At 41.7% G+C, this 16878-nt stretch overlaps 1 protein-coding gene across 2 annotated transcripts in view; it reads right to left on the reverse strand.

Annotated features, from left to right (window-relative positions):
* KCNQ5 (potassium voltage-gated channel subfamily Q member 5) overlaps nucleotides 1-16878 on the reverse strand; it is a 364357-nt gene that overhangs the window by 82637 nt on the left and 264842 nt on the right. The window lies entirely within an intron of this gene.

Raw genomic sequence — 16878 nt, forward strand, 5'->3', positions numbered from 1 at the left:
TTTCCTAAGGATGTTATTTTGTCCACTGACTTTCATTTGAGTGCTGCTTATATGTTAGGGCCCTATCTAGAGTGACCTCTAATTATTTAGGGCTGTAGCAATGTTCCATAACGTCCCTTTCCATATAATGTGCAGCTTCCAAGCAGCCTGCTAATTGCGAAGATGGAAAGGCCATACCTGACTTTTTGCTAGATTTGGCCTTAACTGGTTATCACAATAGTCTCCATCCAGCTCTACCAGGGCTTCAGGTAAAGGTTGTTCCTTCTCAAATGTTTTTCCCTGTACAGCCATTGCTCAATCATCAGCATATATATAGGGAGCGTCTGATTATTGGTGTAAATATTAAAAAGAATTGGAGCCAATACACTATTCTGTGGTAAGCCATTTTTTTGATTTCTCTATCTACTTCGCCTCCCCTGGAACTCCACAAAAAACATGTGGTTCTGAAGCAGAACCTAATGATATTTGTAAGTTTAAAATCTTTAGTCATATCCTAAACTTTCTGCTTCAGTCTTCTAAGATTGATGGTATCATATGCGGCTGTGAGATCTCTGAATATTTCTGTTTCTGTTATGTTGCCCTTTTTGGAATCCATCTTCAATGTACTGGATTAAATGCAGGATCTGTTTGGTGCAACTTTTTGGGGGGCAAGATTTTGTAGGTATGGCACAAAAGAGAAATTCTTAGGGTTATTGGCCTCTTTACCTGATTTTAAAACAACCGTAGCGTTTCGCCAGACACCAGGAATTTTACATTGTTCCAAGCATTCATTAAACATTTCTAGTAGCCACTGTCTTGCCATTAGTCCAAATTGCTTCATCTGTTCAAAAAAGGTCATCCAAGCCAGCAGCTTTCTTACTCTTCTGATCCTGGATTTTTATTTGGATACTCAAGCCGGCTGTTGACACTTATAGCCTCTCCCAATAAATTAGTCGTTTCATCCTCCTCATTTCTGTTGATCCTAATCTTGTATTTTGGAGGCCTTTGATCTGGACTGTCATTCGTAAGAAGCTGACTGACTATTTGGCCTGCTATCACATTGGCATAATCTCGAGAATGAGTTGGGGGATGACTCAACAATCTTCACGCTTTGTGGCTACTTACGTTCATATTGTTTTAATCCAGCCTTTTCTCTTAGCTTCAGCTATAGAAATAATTAACTGCTGGCCTGCACTCACTAAGTCATCTGCCATAAGATCAACCTCAAAAAGTGTGAGATACTTCTGCAATTTGTCTTTTGTTTCCACTGCAAGGCCTTGGGTGTAGTTGGTTTTACAGCCCTGTGGAATTGATAGCCAGGAGCATTTTTTAACAGCCTCAAAAAAATTGTTATAATAGTTTGGTTTAGGTATTAATTGAATAATAACACTGTCCAATTGTCTCTGAAATTTAAGCTAGTCGGCTTTTTAAAAGTTATAATTACATCCAATAATTGGCTGGTGCTGGGAATTTGGAATAGGTGGGCAAACTACTTTAATATATCGCTCACAAAGATCAAATCCGGATTATATTCCCTGTACCACCTTCCACTGTTAAATGATGCTGGTAATTTGTTGTCATTTAAAAGAATTCTCCATTTCTATAGTCGTTGGGATATCTCCAGATGCTGTTGTGACTGTTAAAGTCACCAATAATAAAATTTATTTTATCCTTATTAAATGTATTAAATTTGTCAACCTTGATCTCAACTAATTGAGGTTTATACACTGAGGTAACCATTCAGTTGCTTAGCTCTAAAATTACTACTTCTGTTAATTATTTCTGATGTTTTTGTGGACCAAACCTGGATACTAGGCTCCATAAAGACTATGCTGCCATACTGTCAGTGGAGCCTCTCTGCGACCAGCTGCATCCTCCCCCATAAGATCATTAGAATTTTATACCATCTATTTATGTAATACTTATATCAATACTAACTGGAATAAATAGATTGATATATTTACATCTACAAACAGGAATATTCTCTGGAATATTCCAAGGTCTTATTCCAAGACATTTTAAAAAAAAACTTAAAACATCAAATAAACCTTTTTTAAAATTAGTTTTCATAAATGCATTAGAGCAGTGATGGCGAACCTTTTCGGCATTGAGTGCTGAAGTGCGTCGAGTGGGTCTGGGCCACAACCTGGCACCAAATGTGTTTCGTGAGTTTCGGCACCAAGTGTGTCTGGACTACAACCCAGAAGAGGAGCTGCCCAGGGTGCATGTGCGCCCCTGAAATTGAACTTCTGGTTTCAGCCAGCTACTCTTCTGGGTTTCTGATGACACGTGCACACAACGATCAGCTGGTTGGCGCACATGCTCATGCAAGAAAACGGAAGACCAGCTCTTTTAGTTTCCAGCACTGCTGCATGCAAAAAGACCAGCTGATCATTGCGCATACATGTGTGCCAGAAACCCAGAAGGGGAATGGGTGACGCTACGCATGCCAGGCAACATGGCTCTACGTGCCACTTTGGGCACACATCCAATAGGTTTGTCATCACAGCATTAGAGCCTTTAGGAAGAAAGTGAATTGAGGATTCGACCGGAAGTGTCGTGGTGAGACAGTCGGGGAGTAGCGAGCTCTGATGAGCTTGGCGAAATCCTGGGCTGACAAACCGCTGCCAAGGGGTCTTCGGACCAGATCTGTCCTGTAGGGATGGGGAAGAAGGAGAGGCATCTCGGAAGACCAAGAGGAATCGGCAAGTTCCTCGGAGGTCAGAGAAATTTCTTCAGCTCAGCGGTGGTGGGGGTGGCCATAGTGGCCATCATTAAGCTGGGGCAACCGGATCAAGATTTTGAGAGGAGCGGTGATTTGAACAGAACATTGAAGCCGGGTGAGTGATTGCCAACTCACAGGAAAACAAAATTATTTTTAATTTGGTAAAAGGTGTCCCAGTGGAGAAACAGCAGCTAATTGGTGTGGGGGAACGTGATACAGAAAAAAAAATAAATGGAGCTTTTAAAGCCTTAAAGGGAATTTTGATTTTTGGATTATAACTTGTGGAGATACTCAAAATATCAGAAGAAAAAACCCATAATAGATCTGGAGAGGATTGAAAAAATTTTGAAATGCTTTTTTGACCGTAAAAGGAAGAACTGAGGGAATTATAAATAAAAAGCCTGGTGAAGTTTCTCTTTACTCTCCCTTCTTTCCCTTCTTAAATTGGACTTGGATTTGGACTTTAAACTGTACAGATTTGGATTTGAACTTTAAATTGAATTTTGGAAAATACAAATGAAGAAGTAAAAGAAAAAAGGGTAAATATTGGTAATGTGGTTTTAAATACATAAAATGGATACCTTTGTAGCTTGTTGATTGGAATTGTGGATTGGAGAGAGACATCTTCAGATGGAGAAAAAATTACAATGTTTAACTTGTATTTTGTAAAAAATGTTTTTCGAAGTGATAAGAGCAATGGGAGGAGGATTTGTGTGTTTGCAAGCTGTTTGATTTCGATAACCAAGGAAGCTGAAGTACAACTCAGAAAACACAAAATGGCGCAGGAACTAATTGAAATAATTAAAAGGCTGCATACGTTTTTAAAACTGGAAACAAAGGAAATGATTACAATGTTACATGGAAAATTTAAATAGGATGAACTAGGAACTGTGTTGGAATATACCCATGAAGATGCAGAAATTATGAAGAAGAAGCAAGAGAGTGTTATCGAAGACAAAGAAAAAGATACTGATTGTGAAAAATCAAATGATTATGTGGGGAGTAATAATGAAAAAAATAATAATGATAAAAATAGAAAGGTTGGAAAGAGACAAAAGGAGAAAGAAAGGGGAAAAAATACAAAAAAATTAAATGACTACACTGGGATTATCAGGGGCAAAATAAGAAAGATGAAAAGAGGAACAAGGAGAGTAGATGGAAATATACTGCAAATTAGGAGAGTAGAGAAAAATAGAGAGGGTAGAAAGAGACAAGGAGAAAAAATGGGGGGAAGAAAAAATATAAACTCAAAGGATTACATTGGGATTGATAGTGGGATAATAAGAACAAGGGAAAAGGGAAGGAGGAGAGTGGATAGAAATATAGGGCAAATAAAGAGAGTAAAGGATTCTAAAGAAAGAAGAAAAAAGGAGAAAAAGAAAAGAAGAAAATAGTTGACAATACATTTGATTCTAATATTAATAATGGAATTTGGAACTTAGCTAAAATATCTGAAAGTATAGAATATTTTTAATGGTAATTATTTGAAATGATATTATGTTATGAAGATTAACTAAGTGTTTTGATTATGGTTTACTATGAAGAGTTATACATATGTACACTGAGAGCATATGCACCAAGACAAATTCCTTGTGTGTCCAATCACACTTGGCCAATAAAAAATTCTATTCTATTCTATTCTATTCTAAATATATATATGCATCTGAATATTACATGAAATGTTTTAATTGCAAATATATGAATGATTTTAATGTTAGATAAGTGGTATATGTAAAATTATATGAATATCAATTTCTGTGATTGGAAAAATGGAATTTAAGGACAATATTTGAATTTATATTCTGAGGTGAAAAAGCAGTAATGGGAAAATATTTGAATAGGAGGATTTAGAGTTAGGGTCAAATATTAGAAAAATGATTGATTTGAAACTAAAGGGTTTAATTTGGAGGAAGTAATGAGAGAAGGGGAAAAAAAGTTGAAAAGGAGCTGACTAATGATTAGAGTTCAGGGCGAAGGGTAAGATCAATTATACAATACAAATAGTGAAAAGAAAATAAAAATTAGAGAGAAAAAAACATTAAGGCAAAAAGTGAAACATATAAAGTATATTGGAAGATAACCAAAAGTTGTATAAATTTGGAACCTGGCCAAAATCTGTTCAGAAAAAATGCATTGTATGAATGTTTTTGTTTGTTAAAAAATAAAAAACTTTTTTTTTTTAAAAAAAGAAGAAAGTGAATCACCCATGTGTTTTGTATCCCTCAGCTACTTTTTTACAAGTTAGAAGATTAAGAACTTGTGTTTTAAACCTTATACAAGTACTTAAAGCAAGTACTCCCAAACACTGAATTAAGACCCGAAGATTTGTGAGCAAATTTGAAAGAGGATCAAAAATTTATGTGTAACCAGAAGATCTGAAAGACAAATAAGCAGGAAACAATTTCTTTGGAGCTCTGATTTTTAGAGAAGGCAGGACCCTGATGTAGAGACAGTGGGAAGGAGAAGGTGATGTTAAGCAACCTGCTCCACTTGTTCTGGAGATTGTATTTAGGATGGGAAACAAACAAGTACAAGGGCTGGGATTCCCTGGCATGCTAAGCTCAAAGAAAGTCACTACAGGAGAAGGGCTTGACACTTGGTGTCAACGGTGCCAAGATGTGAAACCAAACTCTGGGTAGTTAATAGAGGGAGGCAGGGAGTGCTACATCAACACAGCTCTGACTCTTGGTGTAGTCAAGAGAGAAAGAGACTGCAGCTCAAGTGATGGCTGGTTGGATAGGAAAAGGGGTGAAGACCTGGAGGATATCCTCAGAATTAGAAAGAATGTGTGGCACCAAACTCACTAATTTGGGAAGCTTCTGGAAAAGGTAGCATGCTTGCCTGGGCACTTAGACGTCATTGATATAATTTTATGAGGGATCAAGGGATGTCACAGAAAATAATTTATTATTTTAGAGGATCTCAGCACCAAACCTTGAAAATCTCTAGGTTAAAACTTTCATAGTTAAAAGCCCCAAATCTTTGGTGGTGGGGTTCCCTTGAGCTGAAAGAAACTGTGGATTAAGTCATATAATTTACTTTGAAAGGTGATCCCAACCACTGTAATGTTTAAACTTTAAACCATGATTTATTACTCATGGCAATGTGTGAACCAAGCTATTCTGGATGATTTAACAAACCAGTTAAAACAAGCCACAGCCTGCTGCAGTGGGTGAAGCACATCAAATATGCTCTAAATCCAACACTGCTTAAATGAATCTCATGACCGAAATATGGGAACCATTAGATGCATCTATGAAGGTAAAATTTAATACAAATGTTTAGATGGTGGCAGCGGGTCAGTAATTTGAACAATAGGTCTGTTAAGTTCGGGTATTGACGAGGCAGGAGACCAGGTTAGTGACAACAGCTCTTTAATATAGTGTGACCCAGCAAAACTCTGGAGAAAAACCTCTCCTTATATACACTTCAGCCTGAGGCTGCAACCAATCAGGAACGAGATATTTCCCGCCTAAAACTCCCGCCAAAACTTACAGTAATACATTACACTCCTTCCCTCCCAGAAGGCACTTTGCCAATATTTGCATATTACTTCTCTACGTAGTCCTGCAGGTACGTGGGGCGTCTCCTGACTCTCCCGGACCTGCGCAGTTCACTTTCTGGAGTTGAGTCGAGCTTGCCGGAGGGACTTTTCGTTCCTCTGAGCTCCTCCTCCCGGCCATCCGGCCCTGGATTATTCGCCGGCTCGGACCTGCTGTCCTCTCGAGGGCCTGAGGGTGTCGCTGGACCTCGCCTGGCTCAGATAAGTCTCTGTTTGGTTCTATGCTTTCTGTTTGTTCTCGGCTCCAGTCAGCTGTGGGGTTAATTAAATCATAGTCAGGGCTCGTCTCGCCTAATTCTGCCTTATCGCTCAATCTGTTTCTTAGCTGATCTATGTGGCGCCCAAACTCTGCCATCGTCTATTTCCACTAGATACGATTTGGGGCCCGTTTTGTCTATGACTATCCCCCTCTTCCAGTTTGGGCCGTCGCTATAATTATGGGCCCACACTGAGTCTCCTATGTTTAATTCCCGGAGTCTATCTGGTTTTGTTTTGAAACCGTCCTGCACGTAGTTGGTGTAGCCGGTCTAGCGGGCACCTTAGCTTCCGCCCATTAATAGCTCGGCTGGGCTGCGGCGGTGGCCACACAGGGGTCCTGTGTTGACGGTTAGGAATGCGTCGATTTGTGCCTGCCAGTCTCCGGGCTGCTCGTGATAGCGCTTCTTTGCACTCGAACAAAACGCTCAGCAAGGCCGTTCGGCGCGGGTGGAACGGCGCTGAGGGCATGTCGGATGCCCTCTTCAGCCAGGTACCCTTCAAATAATGCTGCAGTGAACTGTGGGCCGTTATCGGACACGAGGGTGTCCGGTAGCCCGTGCGTGGCGAATAGGTGTTTTAGTGCTGAAATGACGGCTCCCGCGGTTGTGGATTTCATTAGGATGATCTCCAGCCATTTGGAGAATGCATCCACCACAATTAGAAATGTTTGGCCGTGGAAAGGGCCGGCAAAATCAATGTGAATGCGGGACCAAGGGCCTTGGGGTTTCTCCCACTCCAACACTGGGGCCGTAGGTGGTAGTGGTCTGGATTCCTGACATACCTGGCATCGGCCAACCCTGTCACCGATTTCCTTGTCCATTAGGGGCCACCAGACATAGCTCCTGGCTAGCCCCTTCATCCTTACAATTCCTGGGTGACCCTCATGCAGTAGTTCCAGGACTTTTTTCCTCAGCTTCTCTGGAACTACCACCCTATCCCCCCAGAGCAGGCACCCCCCTTGCACAGACAATTCCCCTCTTTTCTTTACAAATTCTCTAAAACGGTCGCCCGGCGCAGCGGGCCATCCCCTTTGAACCCAACCGATTACAGTTCTTAAGACAACGTCCCGGTAGGAGGCCCGAGCCACTTCCTGCGATGTGACTGGCCCAGAGTCCCAAGAGTCAATTAGTAGAACGGGGGTGCCCGGAGTAGGGTCCTCGATTTCCCCGGGTAATGGGCATCTGCTCAGTGCGTCCGCATGCCCCAGCTCTTTTCCCGGTCGATGCTGTAGTTTGTAAGAGTAGGCGGCCAAAAAGATAGTCCATCTGGTCAGCCGGGGTGATAGTGCCACTGGCGTTGGGCGGTCGCCAGCCAGTAAGCCCAATAGTGGTCTGTGGTCAGTGATAATGTCAAAGTCTCTCCCGAAAACGTATTCGTGGAATTTTTTCACCCCTGACACTATTGCGAGAGCCTCCCTATCTAGCTGGCTGTAATTTCTCTCAGCCGGGGACATCGTTCGTGAGTAGAACGCTATAGGGGCTTCTGTGCCGTTTGGGAGTCTGTGGCTAAGTACAGCTCCTACTCCATAGGGGGACGCATCACAAACCAATACTAACGGCAGCCTGTTATTGTATTGTATTAACAGGCTATCGCTTGATAGCAAACTTTTTACTGCCTCAAATGCCCTATTCTCTGACTTCCCCCACGACCAAACTGTGTTTTTTCCAAGCAATTTATGCAACGGTTCAGCAACGGTTGCCTTGTCTTTTAAAAACACGGCGTAAAAGTTTACCAGACCCAGGAAAGCCTGGAGTTCTGTCTTGTTTTTGGGTGCTGGGGCTCTCTTTATCGCCTTGACTTTGCTCTCAGTGGGGTGAATCCCTTTTTTGTCTATTCTATAACCCAGAAATTCAACAGATTCGACCCCTATCTGACACTTGCTTGCTTTAACTTTTAATCCTGCCGTCCTAAAAATGGCCAAAACTTTCCTTAATCGCTTCCCAGTTCTCTTAAATCTTCCCTGATACCAACACATCATCGAAATAGGCACGACTCGGTAACCCTTGTAGGAGTCGCTCCATCAAATTTTGGAATAGCCCGGGCCACACTCACCCCAAACTGTAACGGGTGCACTTAAAGGCACCCGGTGCGTTACAATGGTCTGGGCTTCAGCTGTGCTAGCATCTACGGGTAGCTGTTGGTAGCTTGTGCCAAGTCTAATTTGGCGAAAACTTGTCCGTGCCCTAGTGAGTGCAATAAGTGTTGCACTACTGGAACTGGGTAGGCGCTCTTTTGCAATGCTTTGTTCAAGGTAGCCTTGTAATCAGCGCAAATTCTTATGGACCCGTCTGGTTTCATAGGGTGACGATTGGCGTCTCCCATTTGGCATGGTCAACTGGCACTAGTATCCCTGGCTGACTAATTTATCTAACTCTTTGTCGATTTTAGGTTTGAGTGCAAAGGAACCCTCCTTGCCTTTAACCTAATGGGAGCTATTTGGGGTCTAAACTGAAGGATATAGGGGTCCCTTATACTTGCCTAAACGGTCCTCGAATCGTCTGCGAATTCCTCCATTAGGGCGTTTGCAGGTTGCATCCGCTCGGTGGGCGCCAGTCACCCCATTCCCAACGCCCGGAACCAGTCTAGCCCCAGCAAACTTGGCAAGGTTCCCTCGACTAACGTGATGGGCAGGGTCTTTTCGTATGTTCCGTACTTGACCTCAGCGGTCGTTGTCCTCGAACAGGGATGCGGTTGCCCTGGTAATCCTGCACCCGGGCCGTTGTTTCTGTAGCTTGCGCTTTGCGATGTCGGCAAGGCTTTCACAAAAGTGTCCCAGGACATGATTGTGATAGCTGATCCTGTGTCTACTTCCAGCCGGCACGGTACGCCTTCAATTGTTGGGTTAGTGAAGATCTTTTCTTGATGCGGGTAGCTGCGTGGTCTATGGTAACAGTCATTCGGTTTGACTTCGCTCTTTCTTTCCTGGCCAATCGCGGTCGCCTTGCCGATTCGCGCTCTGATTGGCTGGTTTGAAATTCGGCGGGAATGTGGGGTTTGCATCTCTGACTCAGAGCCGCTCTGATTGGCGATTTGAATTTTCGGCGGAAGGTTGGGGTGCTCGGCAGACTTGAGCCAGGTGCCCCTTTCTCCCACACCGCCGGCAAATGGCGTCCCTGAACTTACATCTTTGGCGCTGATGTCGCCCCCCGCAGCTTCCGCATTCCTCCGGGTCTTCCCTTGTCGATTTTCCGGTGTAGTGGACTTCTTCCTCCTCTTCGCTGGTTGACTCACGATAAGGTTCTTCGTGGTGGACTGTGCTCGCTTTGCGCCCGCCATCGGCGTGAGTCGCTTTGTAAGGTGTCTGCTGCATGGTTGGACATCTCATGGGCTCTGGCTTCGTCCAGGCGTTTGCCAATGTCAGGTTGCTCTTGGCTAGCAACCGTCTCCTCAAACGGATGTCTCTGACCCCCGTATAAGTTGTTCCAGCAGCTCTTCGTCCAGATCGCGGTACTGCAATGCTTGGAGGCTTGTCTCAGGGCTGCCATGTAGTCGCTGATAGACTCGCCTTCTTGTTGCCTCGCTCCCCAAACTCGTACCGTCGAGCGTATTTGGGCGGGGCTGGTGCGTGATTCTTCAGGAGGGTCTGAAGGGTCTGCCACGACACGGAGTGTAGCGGTGTTAGCTCCGCCAGGCTTCTGCGACGGCGATGACTGCGGACCCACAGTGGCTTATGAAGTAAGCCCGTTTGCGGTTGTCGGAGACTCCCTGTAACTCGTTTGCCTCCAGGAAACTTTCGAAACGGGTCATGTATATTCCCCATGTTTCCTGGGCAGGGTCAAACGGAGTGGGTGGCGTGTAGCCGGTCATCGCTGCATTCGCTATCACCTTGCTGGGTTTGATTCTCGTAGTGAGTTCAGCTCTGTTCTGGTGCTCTGCCTCAAAATCCCACCTTCGTCGCCAATGTTAAGTTCGGGTATTGACGAGGCAGGAGACCAGGTTAGTGACAACAGCTCTTTAATATAGTGTGACCCAGCAAAACTCTGGAGAAAAACCTCTCCTTATATACACTTCAGCCTGAGGCTGCAACCAATCAGGAACGAGATATTTCCCGCCTAAAACTCCCGCCAAAACTTACAGTAATACATTACAAGGTCTATAAGAATCCAGTCTCAAAACTCCCATTTTACATGACGCTTAACCCTTCTATTAGAGCAGAACAACTTGTAGCAGAATTTCTCCACAGAGTTAAATGTGATTTGATACTAAAAAGTCATTGTGTATAGTATGAACATTTTTTTTTTCTGTTGTACAGACTTTGCTAGCTGTTTTTATACCTCAAAGCCTAGCATTAAGTATTTGATCAGACAACAGCAGAAATTATTGTAGGGCTGACCCTAAAATTAAACAAAATAATGTGTCTGCCTTCAGCAAATTTTGGTATAATTAAAAAGCAGTAAAGTATTATTTTTTGTGATATTTTTATAACCAGATGGGGACACAATTTGGATTTTCTGTCTTTGGAATCAGAATTTCTTGGACTATTTCAAAATTAGTTGGATGAATTTACGCATCATACTTTTTGTGATGAGGGAATATGATTCTGGATAAAATAAGGGGCGTGCATAAGAGCACAAAAGTGCTTACTGTTCCTGTCCTAATGTTTCCTTTCATTATATCAAATTAATACAATTATTACATACTTTTGCTCATAGATATGCTTATATGATATTTTGTTGATTTATGTTGATGCTTGTGTATACTGTTGTGACAAAATAAAATAAAAAATCTATGGCTTGGTTTACATATTATGCAGCTAAACACGAATAGTTTGGTTTTGGCTTAGTACATTAGATGAATCAACCAATTAAGGTTTGTGAATTGTGTTTTATGGTTTGGTATCTTGTGCTGATTGGACTAAATTTTTAACAAATTATGATTAAAACAAACCATAACTCAGTGCAATGATTCAATCCTGCAGGAGGACCCATTTAATTATTGCGGCAATTCATATATAGCGTATTATGTTCTAGAAAAGCCTGCCAGAGGTTAGAGGTACCTAAGGTGCTTTATATAGATAGTGTCAGGGTTCCAAGTAACACCCCCAACGACAAAAGACTTCAAAGCTAGAAGTTCCTCAAAGTTCCATTTTTTAAGAGATGTCATATTGGCACATCTGGGAAAACCCGAATCTGAAAGCTTGCAGGTTTTCCCCACCCAAAAGAAAGTCCAGGTCTCTTCCCCTGCACCCACATGTCCATCACATGGTCCAATCAATGCACCGTCCCAACTTGAGATGCCTCCCAGTCACGCCACTCCAGGTGCAGAACCGAATGTCCTTGACTCTCAGAGAAAGTTGTTAAGGCTAAATATCTCCACCACTCTATATAATTCCCCCTCCCAGTTTCCCACAGCACTAAGTGTGGCAGCCCTGAAGATCCAAAGAAAAAGATGGCCTCCAGGATTGACATATAGTTCTTGACTTATGACTACAATTAAGCCCAAAACTTTTGTTGCCAACAAGATAATTTCTGGTTTTTGCCCAATTTTACAACCTTTTTGCCATAACACTGCACTTGTTAACTGAATCCTGAGTCCTTCGGGAGATAGGGCGGTATATAAATATGATTAATAAAAATCATGCGGACATTAATTAAATTGGGCTTCCCCTATTGACGTTGCCAATCGGAAGCCAGCTGGGAAGATGACAAATGGTGATCACATGACCCTGGGACAATGTAGCTATCATAAATAGCTGCCAGTTGCCAAGTGCCCAAATTTTGAACATGTGACCATGGGGATGCTGCAGCGGTTGTAGATGTGAAAACCAGTCATAAGTCACTTTTTTCAGTGCCATTGTAACTTTGAACAGTCACTAAACAAATGGTGGTAAGTCAGGAACTACCTGTACCATGTGTGTTATCTGAAAAAGGAACATGTGCTTCATTTAGGTGCTTACACTTTTTCTGTTATCTTTATTGGCTACACACTCTAAAAAGTAAGCATCTAAATTGGGGTATCAAACCACAGTAAGCTGGGGCAGACAATGAGATCCCTACTCGAGATCCCACACTGCACTGAGAACAGCAACTGTTACTATGAAAATGTTGTGTCGTTAGCTGGCTGCTTAAAAAAGACCCCAAACTAGTCAAATGTTGTCTTTGGTATTGCACAAACAATGAATGGAGATGTGAGAGGAAGGACTTCTCACTGTCCCAAGAGTGGGGAATGAATCACTGCATTAGCTTCAATTCTCAAAACAGAGCATCTTCAATGGTTCAGCTGCTATATGTATTGATACTTTGATAAATACTTTTCTTTAAAATAGTGTAAGTGACAATATTGTCATTGTTGCTAAACAGGTCAATGGTCTGGGCCATTGGAAGAAGCCAGAAGGGGGGAAGCACTAGAAATCGTCCTGCCAGGACCTCCTTAAAACAAGAGTGATGCTCTAGATAAGGACCCTCTACACTGGATCTGGTTGCTCTAGATTTATGTTCTTATAATAAGGGAAGAAAATAAACAGTACAATATGCTCGGTTGCTAAACTTGATTTGGTACAGTATTTTAGCTGAACTGCTCAGTTTAAAACAGCTAATTTCCACTTAAGCCTGTATTTCTGGGCCTTAGCAGTGTCTCTGTTTCAGAAGGGCCTCTGGTGGCTCAGCAGACTAAGTCTGTCTGTTATTAACACAGCTGCTTGCAATTACTGCAAGTTCAAGTCCCACCAGGCCCAAGGTTGACTCAGCCTTCCATCCTTTATAAGGTAGGTAAAATGAGGACCCAGATTGTTGGGGGCAATAAAAGTTGACTTTGTATATAATATACAAATGGATGAAGACTATTGCTTAACACAGTGTAAGCCGCCCTGAGTCTTCGGAGAAGGGCGGGATATAAATTCAAATTTAAAAAAAAAAAAAGCAGCATTCTGAATTTCTGTTTTTTGAACATTGTTGTATGTTCAGGGATACTTCAGGGAAAGGTCACAGACCAATTCCTTTTGGGGAAAAATGTATTATAATCATAAAGTCATAAAAACCAAAGTTGATTTTATAATAGGCAATTAAACAGCTGTATCTTTCTTCTCTCTTATACCATTGCTATGCATTATCCACTATCCTCTAATCGTTATGATTTTATTTGATTCTTAATTATGATCTATTATTATAACTCTTTGTTCCACAGCTCAATCTGCTTTTTATTTCTTGATCCTATAGTTCTACTTTTGCTTTTATCCTTTTGTTCTCTATATTATATTGGGGTGGGTTTTGTTTTGGGTTTTTTTGGGTTTTTTTGCCTCTTAGCCTACTTGCAGTAATGCTTTAGTTAAGAATCCTATATTCTCTCCATTTGGCAACTTCTTATTTTAACGGGTTATATAGTATTTGTAGCCACTCAAAATTCCTTTACAGCAATACTCTGTTCTCTTTGCCCCCTGCCTTCACCTCCTATTCCTTGCATGCCGATTCTAGTCTACTACACAGCAGTCATTTTCCTTTTGCTGGTTCATTTCTTAAGCCTGGCAAAGACCTACTGTCAGGATGGTTGGATTACAACTGTTTCTTGGTTCTCCTGGATTTTCCTAGGGGTTTCTGTTGCCCCTGGTGATATTGCTTTTTTAATCTCCTTCATGTAGTGTTATTGTTGCAATGCTGTCCTCCCCTAGATTTCTGATTTTCTTTTGAGGTCCTGGGAGAACTACTTTCCAGCTGCCAGTGCTGCTCCCCCCCACTTTTTTAAACTTTATTTTGACTCTGTTGGACTCTGTTGCCCATTGCTGCCACATGACTGGCATTGCTTCTTGAGATGAAGGGGCATTAACTCCCCTAATTACGGACCGACAGGAACACTGGCTATAGAAGCATGTGTTGTGTTCTAGGCATGGGTTCTTGCCTCAACCTCTTTCAAATTCCTCTTGTCTCCTTGCTCTGTGTTTAGATTTTCAGATTGACTATGGACCACTTCTGTACAATTCTTTGGCCTCTGATCTATAGACTAGCTTGGAGTCCTCCTCTGGGCAATCCTGTCTCCAACGTCTTCAAGTTAGCAGTCTTCAAGGCTGGCATAATTTACAAGGCAAGCAAAATTACCTTTGAACTCTGAAAGCCTTTGACTAAATTATTGGCTCTTAGTTCTGTCTCAGCTGCTGGTGGAACATTCTAATAAAAGCTATCAGAACTTTAACACTCTTACTTTTATTTGCATCAATCTAAAGTTTGCATGGCACACCAATTCAAACTCCCTGGAACTCTTCAGTTCCTGATTATCATAATTTTGACAATTATGTGGTAGATTCATATAACACTTCAGGACAGTGGTGAAATCTAAACCGGTTTGCTACCGGTTTTCTGGCTGCGCATGTGCGTTGCATATGCATGAGCAGTGTGCACCAAAAGGAGGCTTGGGAAGGTAAGTAGAAGCAAGGGGGGGATCAGCTGTGGCACGCGATTTAGCTTTGCTAGAAAGCAGAATTTCCTGCTTTCTAGCAAAGCTAAACCCCGCTGCACAGCTGATTCCCTCCTCCCTGCTGTTCAACTTACCTTCCCAAGCCTCCTTTTGGTGCATGCTGTGTGCGCGCACATGCGCATTACATGCCAAAAGGAGGCTTGGGAAGGTAAGTAGATCAGTGAGTGGGGATCAGCTGTGGTGCGTGATTTAGCTTAGCTAGAAAGCAGGATTTCCTGCTTTCTAGCAAAGCTAAACTCTGCGCCACAGCTGATCGTCGGAAATACCAGTTCAGAGGAAGTGGTAGTTTTTATCACTACTGGTTCGCCTGAACCGGTAGCATTTCACCCATACTTCAAGGCTGTTTTTATGGTTTAAGACTGGGATGTTGGCTTCTAATGAAGCCATCCCTCCAGGTGCTTCTCCATTGTCCTGGAGACCTTTGTCCTTCTTCTACATTCAACACACCCATACCTTGCCAACCTTCTCATCTCTGATGAAGGAGTGTATCACCATGAGGAAACTAATTAGCCCTCTTTTGGAGAATCTATTCCTCTTTGCTAGCTAGGGAGAACAATATGAAGGCACAACTCAGAGAAAGATAAAAGTGACTCTTTTCCCTGCAACCCATTTCTAATGATGGGTTGAAAAACTGGATGTTTTTATTTTAAAATATTGATAGTGCTTCAAGCCATCACAATAGGATATGTTAGAAATGCAAATAATAACCAAGATAAGAAGCAATGAATTGGAAACAACTTCTAAGATATTATAATTACTTTAAACTGTCTTGAAATGATTAAAAGTTCATGAGATAACTGCAGCAGACAAAGTACTTGAAAAAAGCTTATTAAGCACTTTGTCAGAGAAACAAGGTAAGATATATATATTATTTGGCAGGTAAAACATTTCCCTGTCCAGAATAAAGCTGTTCTGTTTCAGCTTATTTCAGCTGTTTCATTTGTTAGTTATTCAGAATGGAGATTATCATACCAGATAAGTGGAGAAGCATTAGAAATGAAGAATTTTTTGGCAAAGAAAGTGATCTCCCACTTTTTCCTTCCATAAATTATTCATGCTTATAGTCTATTTAAAAAACCCTATTTCTATCAAGCTAACCAAAGGTAGCACCTCTGACTATATAGTCCACCTTTTGTTAACAAAGGAGTTTTATTTGTTGCATCAGCTCATGCGCTGTGTTAAGCCTAACCACAGTTATTGATAATAATAAGCAGATAACAACATTCCCAGAACACATTAAGCTATCAGTGGTCCTCTCCCCTCCAAAACCAAAATGGCTAACTTGCTGAGGTAAAACTAAAGAAATCACAGTGTCCTTCCAAAGCATGCGCTTGACCATGGTAGAAATACTTGGATGTAAAACAAATACATTGTAAGAATTGGTCCCATGAATCTCTCCAGTGTCCACTCATAGAAATCCAATTCATGGATTGGATTTTCTAACATTGAAAGGATCAAGGTCAGGCTGTTTCTTGCAGCTCTGCCAATGTATCAAAGGTATGTAAATTTTTCAATGAATTATTACGTCCAATAAAATTTCACCAATTCTAGCAAACATGAATCAATGAATGCAGTTATCAACAGAAAGCATTTTTTTTCAATCCAGTGAACTCAGTGATATATTAGGCTGAACTTCAGGAGATTTGAAATGTGTATGTGGCTAAGATTAATAGACACCAGATAACTGATTTTCCTCTAACGTCAACCCAATGCCCAGACTTTGCCTTTTCAAGTGAGAAGAGGTATATTCACAATTGGTACTGAAACAAATATCTATATCTGTATATAAAATATTCAAGAGTTTTTAAACCATCCCAAACCAAATAAAAGGTTTCTTGTATGGATGTATGTACCCGTGTTCCCCCGAAAATAAAACCCTGTCTTATATTTTTTTGAATCCAAATAAGCACTTGGCCTTATTTTTGTGGAGGTCTTATTATTTTGGGGTGCG

The sequence above is a fragment of the Ahaetulla prasina genome, chromosome 1 (assembly GCF_028640845.1).
Source record: "Ahaetulla prasina isolate Xishuangbanna chromosome 1, ASM2864084v1, whole genome shotgun sequence".
Taxonomy (NCBI): domain Eukaryota; kingdom Metazoa; phylum Chordata; class Lepidosauria; order Squamata; family Colubridae; genus Ahaetulla; species Ahaetulla prasina.